A 10,568-nucleotide genomic window follows, 5' to 3' on the forward strand; every position below is an offset into this window, starting at 1 on the left:
GTAAACATTCAAACACCATCACTGTCTTTCTAAAGCCTGCTGCATTTCACTTGGAAATTTTGGTTCTCCAAACTTGTCTTGGTGTATAAGTCTGTCTGTGGAGGCACGCGGCTTAGTGGTTAGGGTGTCAGCATCATGATCGTAAGATTGTGGTTTCGATTCCTGGACCGGACGACGCGTTGTGTTCTTGAGCAAAACACTTCACTTCACATTGCTCCAGTCCACTCAGCTGGCAAAAATGAGTAACGCTGTGATGGACTGGCGTCCCGTCCAGCTGGGGAAAACATACACCATTGAAACCGGGAAACCGGGCCCATGAGCGTGGCTAGGCTTTAAAAGGGCGCATTTATTTTATTTTATAAGTCTATCTACCATTTTTTGGCCGTAAATTTCGTTCTGAAGAATTTAACTTGTGTGTTGGAAAATATGGTAGTTGAATGAATGTCTCTGCTTACTTGCAGGAACATTTTGATGACATTGCAGAGGATTCTTAGGCAGTGCAATTAACTGGGGGCATCTAGATATTGGGGACCTTAAACTGAAAACTTAGAAAATGTGGCTCTTCAGGGCAACTGCTTATTATACACATGTCTTAAGGTGACACTGGTTACATGTATGACATAATTCACATGTAATTTTATGTATACATGTGAAGGTGCAGGCATGGCTTTTTGGTTAAGAAACTTGCTTCCCAACCCAACCATGTGGTCTCCAATTCAGTCCAACTGCATATCAACCTTGGGCAAATGTTTTCTACTATAATCCCTGAGCTGAACAAAGTCTTGTGAGTGGATTTCGTAGGTGGAAACTGAAAAAAACAATTGTGTGTGTGTGTGTATATGTATATATATACACATGTGCGTGCGAATGCGCACACACGCAATCACACACAAACGCACACACACGTGCGTGTGTTTGTGTGTACCTTTGTTTTGCCTTGTCTCAACATCATGTGAGCGTTGGTGACAGGAAGGGGATCTGGCTGTAGAAGATCAGCCTCAACAAACCCCATCTGACCCATACAAGCATGGAAAAGTGAATTTTTTAAATGATGATAGTGACGATGTCCTCATCATAGATGTGCAGTAATAGATATGTGTATATAATTAATAAGTATATATATATATATACATATATATATATATAAATTAAATTTTTTTAAAAACATATAATTATAAAATATAATTATAATTAAGGGCTACTGGATATGACTAGCAACCTGCACTAGAAGTAGATGCCGAATACCTACAATCCAATCTAAGATTTGTTCTCTATATTTATTTTATAAATATCCTTATTTTATCACCATCATCATCATCATCGTCGTTTAACGTCCGCTTTCCATGCGAGCATGGATTGGACGATTTGACTGAGGACTGGTGAAACCAGATGGCTACATATATATATATATATATATATATATATATATATATATATCTTTGGTGCTGAGGTCTTTTCCTGGAGACAATGGATAACCATGTACACCCACTCCACTCAGTCATGGTTGGGTTGTCAGTGACTAAACTGGCTCCCTTCTTGGTTCATCTTGCTGGATGTTGGAGGAGGATGTGAGAGCACCTGTCAGAACTAAGAACAAGATATGTGCAAACAAGGATACAGGAGCGCTGTCCTTGTCCCTCACCACACCAAACTATGACCCCCAACAGTGGATCAAGCAGTGGAAGCTACATATCTGAACTCAATGATTGATCCTAGTGAAAAAGGGGGATGCCAGACAGACTGGCTAGAAAGACATAACCCTAATGATATTGGAGCTACCGGCATTCCATTGCAACCCATCTGGACCTCACATGTCACTCTGGGTAGTACCGCGGCTGAAGGATTATGAACCATAGTGCGTGGGGACCTCCTTGGTAAGGAGATCTCCACCCTAAACAAACACCATTGGCTAGTTTGTTTTTGATTCAACTACTACCCTCCCTCCCTTTTTTTTTTTACAAAAGCCCTATGGTGATGGAGTAAAGATAGTGGGAGCAGGTTTTGGTGAAACCAGAAGCTCCTAGTCCAGGCCTGCATGTTGGCGGCAGATGTAAGATGATTGCCTTCCTGGGACCTGGTAACAACCCAGTGACTCAGTCCTACATCTGTGACTGGGCAGGCCTATTTGGAAACACCACTGCTCACCCTGAATGGTGAAGGCCTGAGATATATATATATGAGTGACAGAGACAGTATTAATACTGAGAGGTAATATTTATGCCCGCTTAAACATTGATGTTCTATAAGAACAAACTATACTTTGGTAGATATCACAATAGAAATTCATATTGGCTTTTGGTGCAAAATGCACTGTTGTTTATATTATTAGTGATATAAATAAGAGTGCATTTTGCACCAAAAGCCAATATTAGAGTTTTTCTCATGGTATCTACCACAGTATAGTATGTTCCAACAGAACATCCATATTTAAGTGGGCATAAATTGATGCATATGTATGAGTGTAGATGTAAACATAAATAAAGGATGTGTGTGTGTTTGTGTGTATGCATAGACAATTATATTAATGTGTATGCTTAAATAATATTATGTGTCAGTAAAAAAAATCTAATTTATTTTTATATTTTTAACTGTAAAATGTTTTGAAGATTTCATTTGACTTTTATTTCATGACATAACTTATGCATGTGACCCAACTTTTCTTCTGATGTCACTTTGTCCATGTTTTTTGGTCTGATGTCTTTTTGTCTGATGATTTTTTTGTCCAATGACTTTTTGTCCAATTTTAAATAAACACTTTAGAAAACAAGGTGAAAATCAAAATCAAATAATCATTAAGAATTTTATTGATAGGATTCAAGTAAAATACTGTGGAAAAATGTATTTAAAAAAAGCCATTTTAAAAAAGTAATAAGATATAACTAATGATTTATTAGGATCACTTAAAATTGATGCAAATTATATGCCACACTCTTCAAAAAATCAATTTTTCTTGTTGGCCCATATTCAGTGAGCAATATTTTGAGGCATTCCGTTATTCTTCGATATTGTGTACATGAATTTGATGGATCTCCTCGAAAAATATGAGTCATTTTACCTTGAACAAACCTTTCCGCTTCCTTCAGAGTTTTGATTAATTTCCATATGTTCAAATGTGCTCCACCTGCTGAAAGCTTTATTGTGAAATGAAACCCCTCCACAGCATTATTTGTTCTGGGAAGATCTTGAAGAATATGCTGATTAACATTACATACAACTATCAGGAATGTTGGTGGTTCTCTCTTTCGTCTAACATCACATCCTCACACAACACCTATGTAAGTCAAGTCGAAGTAAGTGACAAATTCAGCAGGTATTTCTTCATCGTTTACTAATTCTTCATAGGCCTCTTCGACATCTTGAATGGTTAGTAAGGCTAATGCTGAAAAACATCTGAATTTTAAGACAGAATTCAGAGACTTTATGGTATTTTTGTTTTTGAGGCCTAAATCTGTAATTTTTCAAAATACTGATTGGCTTAAATGAAACAAACATGTCACGGTAGATGAGTTGAGGAATGATAAATTAAATGCCTTATGAACTGCAACTTTGAAATCTGTCATGAGATCACATGGATATGCATTAGGTTGCATAATTTTCAATTGCTCGAACAATAATTTGTATGTCTGCTTTGTTTTATTCGGCAGTAATGCAAAGACCCGTGGAAAACTGCTACCTTTAACTTGTACATGAATGTTAAACAGTTGAAACCACTGTTCTGGCACAATTTTGAACGTTCCATCACATACCCTCTGTTGATATGATGCTATATCCTGAAGAGCACTTTCTGATGCGCTGTTGATCCTCGATATCTGAATCGTATCTCAGAAACTGTTTGTCATTGTCAAGTTTACCATATTCTTCAGGTATTTCAAAACCAGTTCTAGCCCCTGGATTAGCAGGAAATCCAGAATTTTTTTGTCGACACCTTTGAATAGTCCTTGAAAGCACAGGCAAATGAGGAAGTTGAGATCAAGTATTTTCTATTAGCTGCATAAGCATAGCTGTTTTTATGCTGTGCAATCGTGCTGCTATGTTTCCATCGTTTCATGCTTTATTTCTGCAGTTGCTTTTCTAGCATTTAATGAATTCTACATCAGCTAGATGAAGGTGCTCACTAGAAAAATAAATAATTTTCGACTCATTGTTTTTTGTTACTGTATGAATTCACACTGAACACAGCCTTCTTTTCTCACATCTCCAGTATTCTTTTCCTAGTTTTGTATTGCTTGAATGAAAATTGTACATGTAATTACTTTCATCAACTACTTTTCTTTTGTTTTGGGTCAAAACTATGAACTTTGTCATTTTGGGATAGGTAAATTAAAAATGTGTACACTAAATTTACAGCACTCTCTATACACAGCACCATACTTAAGAAAGAGAAGGAAAAAGAGAAAGTAAAATTATTAACAGAGGAGGAAAAAGAATGATAATAACAATCCTATAACGAGGCTCGTTATAGTTCTGTGAATATATCATTAGAGATATTTCCCCTTGTTTTCTAAAGAGTTTATTTAAAATTGCACAAAAAGTCATTGGACAAAAAAAATCATCGGACAAAAAGATGTGGACGAAAAGACGTTTGACGAAGTGATGTCGGACCAAAAGACATTTTACATACCATGCTCACCAGCTAATTATGAATGGTTAAAACGCATTTAATATGTCATTCTTTTCAGATAATGAGTTCATTAATGCTGTTTAAGAATGTTGTGATGTAAATAGATGAACCAAGTCTCTGTCATTTAATTCTTCATTAAATATTTCTATTAAAAACCTATCATTATATGTTGAAATATCTTTCATTTCAATTTGCATTCTGAAAAGAATTACAAATACATTCATATATTTAGATGACCCAAAGTAAAAATGTTTTCATTAAATTAACTCTAACAATGGTTTTCGTTTGAGCAAAATCTACTCCCAAGTCAATAACATATGCGACATTTTTTATTCTGTTAATAATTTTATGACACCTGTGAGGCAGGGACCCAATCAGATACTATAGTGAAAAATGGGGAATTATTTTCACTGTCTCTTGGTGCAGGTGTGGCTATGTGGTTGAAAAGTTTTCTTCCCAACCACATAGTTTCAGGTTCAGTCCTATTGCATGGTTCCTTGGGCTGTAAAGGAGCTATAAGCTGGAGCTGATCAAAGCCTTGGAAGTGGATTTTGTAGATGGAAAGTAAAAAGAGGCAATGATGTGTGTATGTGTCTATGTAAGCTAGTGAAGTCAGTTATGTAATTCTCATTCCCTTGTCAATTATTAATTAATGTTATGCTCTGTACTCAATGCTTTATTCTAAAGCATATGAGTATTGAGTGCTAACAATTGGTTATTAGCTTCACTATACCTAAGCTCTCTCTTTCTCTCTCTCTCTCCATCCATCCATCTATCCATTTATCTATCATACTCATGTCATCAAAAATGCTGACAATTTTATTAATGATAGAAAATGATGCATGAAAACTACGGGAGAAAGCATTGGTAAATGTCAGCAGTCAAGTAAATATATGTACAAATGCAAAATTGAAGCATGTGAGCACATATGGTTATAATGTTTTGGGTGAATATATTATTGCCTACATAATATATACCTTGTGTTAGTACTAACCAAGTGATAATATATCTGTAATGTGCTACTTAGTGATAGTACTAACCAAGTGATAATTAGCCAAATCCTTAGAACATTGAAAAAGAAAATGTCTTGCTGTATTTATTCTGGGTCTGTATTCTGAGTTTATATTATGTCTAGGTCAACTTTACCTTTTATTCTTTTGTGAGTTCATAGGATGGTGGAACTGTTGAAGATTCCTTGCGGTGGTTGTCCTGGCTTGTTGCATTCTGGCAGCAACACCTGTGATGACACTGGGGATAAGCTGTATTTGCCCAAGTAGGTGACTCACTTCTCTTCTTGCCACCAATAATTATCAATGGCATGGAAAGAACACAATATGACCCTGCTTACTGTGTCCTCTTCACTAAGGATCTGGCTGGATTGACAGCTCATCTTGGTCGACTTCCTACCACATGGTCACAGCAGTCGAGGAGGTATCTTGTGGATATGGGGACCGACTGGGACTCTTCTCGATGGATCGCCTGTAAAAGCCCAGGAATATACAAACAAATAATGAATGTAGAAATATGCTAGAATGTTGCATGCCCCACTTTGCCTGACCTGACCTGCATAGAGAGGGGAATCTTGTATGCACAGGTCACTGTTAGTCAAAAAGATCTTACCCATCCTATACATATGCCAATATGGAGACCCACCTAATTTTATATTGAGAGATATTGTACAGTAGAAATCTGTTAAATCTAAGTTAGTTACAATAACTACAGTTACTAACTATAAATTCCTCTTTTGGTATGACATCAGATAATCATAAAAACAAAATGCATTTTGTCAGTCCCATTGTTTTTAATAAAATAGTTCTATAAATTCTACTTTTATTGTCTTAACTTACCAGACTGGTTTTATGTGTACCAAACTGGTTTTGTGTGTATTATAGACAATCTAGAAATCCATTACCCCCCAAAATTATGATAATAATTGACAATTTTTCCAAAAAAGCTTTTGCTTTTTGTGAAATGCTTGCTGGTTGAAAATAGTTAATTATATGTTTTAATTAGTGTTGCTTGTCATATGATGGATAACTTTGAAAGTATACTTTTACCACTGTGAGTAATATTGGGAATTATAACATAAACACAATAAACATAATTTCACTTTAATTACATTTTATGGGGCTTATACAAAATGATGAAATGAATACTAATTTTCGAAAAACACAAAAAAAAATTGTTACCTTAAAATGAAAATTCAATGAAATAAATTTCTCATTCATATTCATCCCATTACTATTCTATCATTTATCCTCTTACTTATTCCTACCATCATGCCTAGCATGTGCATTCATTCTGCATCCCTTATGCTTACTCTCTCTATATCTCTTATATTTTCTCTCCCATTCTCTTTATATGATGTAAAGTGTGACTGAAGAAATCAACCAAACAGCATTTATATTGGTTATTATATATAAAGATAAAACATTTTTTTGCTCTGATGTTCTTGGAGAAAATAAGTCCAACATTTCAGAGTAGGGTAATTCATGTTTCTTTTTTTAAATGTCCTTTCATTTGATTTTATTTCTTTATTTTTGGGATAAGATTGGTGTCTAGTTGAATTATTTTTCTATGAGACATTTTCCTATTTTAATGTTCTGGGGAAGCTCCCTGAAAGTTCACTTTTATAGTGATACATACTAATTTTTTTCTACAGAACTGGTTAAATGTTATTTTTATACTTCTTGGAAATTGATAATTTTGTATGTAACCAAAACTTTATATTTGGTAACTTCACATGAGGGTGGATAGGGGAAAACTATCTTCATAGTAGAATGAAGTTAATGGTAGCATATTCAGTTCATGTTAGTCATTGCTTTTTAATTTAGTGAGAGCTTTCAATTTTCTTACTTTCTTTCAGTGGTTGGAACTCTGGAATGGGACTGTTGATCTGTGTTTTTCTTTAAATGAATTTTTTAATTCAGATGTGAGGCACATGTGTAGCTGTGTGATTAAGAAATTTACTACCCAACAACATGGTTTAGGGTTCACTGCTAGTGTGCGAGACCTTGGGCTCGTATTTTTCTATTGTAGCCCTGGGCTGAAAAAAGTCTTGTAAGTGTTTTGGCACACACAAATACTAAAACAATATATGTATGTGGGGGAGAAATGTTTTCGCATGGATGATGGTACACTTGCACTAAATGAAGCTGCAAGGAAAGAGGTTTGGAGACACCACTACGAAAGGTTGCTCAATAAAGAGAATGAATGGGAGAAAGACAGTCTGCCGAATGTTGACCCAACAGAGGGACCAGCTATCCGAGTTGACAGTACCATGGTAGATAAAGCAATTAAGAGTATGAAGACAGGGAAAGCCCCCGGCCCTTCAGGAATCACTGCAGAGATGCTCAAAATATCTGGCAGTGTCAGCTATAGCCTAGTCACCCGTATTGTTAACCAGTTGATACACGAAGGAGTCATACCCAATGACTGGTGTAGCAGCACCATCGTCAACTGCTACAAAAGTTAAGGTGATGCTTTAGATACAAATAATTACAGAGGTATCAAGTTGTTAGATCAAGTAATGAAAGTCACGGAGAGGGTCATAGCCCAACTAATTAGGGAGAGAGTCAGTTTAGATGAGATGTAGTTTGGGTTTGTGCCAGGGAAAAGCACCACTGATGCTATATTTCTGGTAAGCTGCAGGAGAAATACCTAGCCAAAGATAAACCTCTGTACCTGGCTTTCGTTGACATGGAGAAAGCCTTTGACAGGGTCCCCCGATCCCTTATCTGGTGGTCAATGAGGAAACTAGGGATAGAAGAATGGTTAGTGAGAGCTGTGCGAGCCATGTACAGAGACACTGTCAGTAAGGTGAGGGTTGGCAACGAGTACAGTGAAGAATTCCAGGTAGAGGTAGGGGTCCACCAAGGTTCAGTCCTCAGCCCCCTCCTATTTATCATAGTCCTTCAGATGATAACAGAGGAATTCAAGACAGGATGCCCCTGGGACCTCCTCTATGCTGATGACCTTGCACTAATTGCTGAGTCACTATCAGAACTAGAGAAGTTTCAGGTGTGGAAGCAAGGACTAGAATCGAAGGGCCTTAGAGTCAACCTAGATAAAACCAAAGTCCTAATAAGTAGGAAGGTAGACAAAAAAACAAACTCCTTCAGGTAGATGGCCCTGCTCGGTCTGTAGAAAAGGTGTAAGTAGAAACTCTATAAGATGTACCCAGTGCAAGCTATGGACACATAAGAGGTGCAGCAATATCAAAGGAAAGTTAACTAGGAAGTTAGTTTTTGTATGTAGCAGATGTTCAGGAGCAATAAACACTGAAAATGTGCAGAAAACAACTTCTGCCACATTCCAAGGAGAGACTTAGTTGATAGCTTCTGCTATCTAGGTGACCAAGTTAGTTGTGGGGGAGGATGCGCTGAAAGTGTAGCTGCTAGAATAAGAATAGCCTGGGCAAAGTTCAGAGAGCTCTTACCTCTGCTGGTGACAAGGGGCCTCTCACTCAGAGTAAAAGGTAGACTGTGTGATGCATGTGTATGAACAGCCATGCTACATGGCAGTGAAACATGGGCCGTGACTGTTGAAGACATACGTTGGCTTGCAAGGAATGAAGCCAGTATGCTCCGATGGATGTGTAATGTCAGTGTGCATACTAGACAGAATGTAAGTACCTTGAGAGAAAAGTTGAACCTAAGAAGCATCAGTTGTGGTGTGCAAGAGAGACGATTGCGCTAGTATGGTCATGTGGTGAGAATAGATGAGGATAGCTGTGTGAAAAAGTGCCACAGCCTAGCAATTGAGGGAACCTGTGGAAGAGGTAGGCCCAGGAAGACCTGAGATGAGGTGGTGAGGCAATGATTAGTGACTGAGACCTTTGGAAATATGCTGTGCTTGAGAAGACCCGGCAAGCCAAGTGAGACTATAGCCTGTGGCCTATGACAGTGGTGTAACCAGCCCACTTATGTGTACCTTTCTTTCATTGGACACTAAACTCTGCTTGCAAAGACCTGTTGAGGTAAGTGAAATCGAAATCGAAAATCGATGATGTGGCCGATACAGCACCGCATGACTGGCATCCATGCTAGTGGAACGCTAAGAGCACCATTTGAGCGTGATCATTGCCAGTGTCACCCTACTGGCACTCGTGCCGGTGGCATGCGAAAAGCAACATTCGAGCAAGATTGTTGCCTGTGCTGTTGCACTGGCTCCTGTGCAGGTGGTACATAAAAATCACCATTTGAGCGTGGCCACTGCCAGTACCGCCTGACTGGCCTTCGTGCCAGTGGCATGTAAAAGCATCCATTGCACTCTCGGAGTGGTGGGCATTAGGAAGGGCATCCAGCTGTAGAAACTCTGCCAGATCAGATTGGAGCCTAGTGCAGCCATCTCGCTCGCCAGTCCTCAGTCAAATTGTCCAACCCATACCAGCATGGAAAGCAGATATTAAACGATGATGATGATAATGATGATGTACATATATACATATAAATATATATATATGTTTCTCCTTGTTTTTTCTCTCCTTTTTTTCTCTCCTTGTTTTTCTCTGTGTTCCTTTCTGTAGAAGAGTGTAGGCTCGAAACGTTAAAGACTTTTTCACTTCCCAAGCGTTATACTAATACATCTGTTTGTTTTCTACACCACTTGTCTTCGTCTTTTGTTTTTTTGTGAATTCTCCCCCTATAGATATAAATATATATATATGTACATATAAACATATAAATATATATATGTACATATAAACATATAAATATATATATGTACACATATACATATAAATATGTATATATATATATACATATGTATACATATTCATATATATGTATACATGTATGTGTATATATATATATGTGTATATATATATATATGTATATATATATATATATATACATGTATGTGTATATATATATATATGTATATATATATATGTGTATATATATATATATATACATGTATGTGTATATATATATATATATGTATATAT

At 37.0% G+C, this 10,568-nt stretch overlaps 1 protein-coding gene across 2 annotated transcripts in view; it reads left to right on the forward strand.

Annotated features, from left to right (window-relative positions):
• LOC106878881 (hormone-sensitive lipase) overlaps positions 1-10,568 on the forward strand; it is a 75,443-nt gene that overhangs the window by 31,333 nt on the left and 33,542 nt on the right. The gene's annotated exons all lie outside the window — the stretch shown is intronic.

Source organism: Octopus bimaculoides, chromosome 5 (assembly GCF_001194135.2).
Source record: "Octopus bimaculoides isolate UCB-OBI-ISO-001 chromosome 5, ASM119413v2, whole genome shotgun sequence".
Lineage (NCBI taxonomy): Eukaryota > Metazoa > Mollusca > Cephalopoda > Octopoda > Octopodidae > Octopus > Octopus bimaculoides.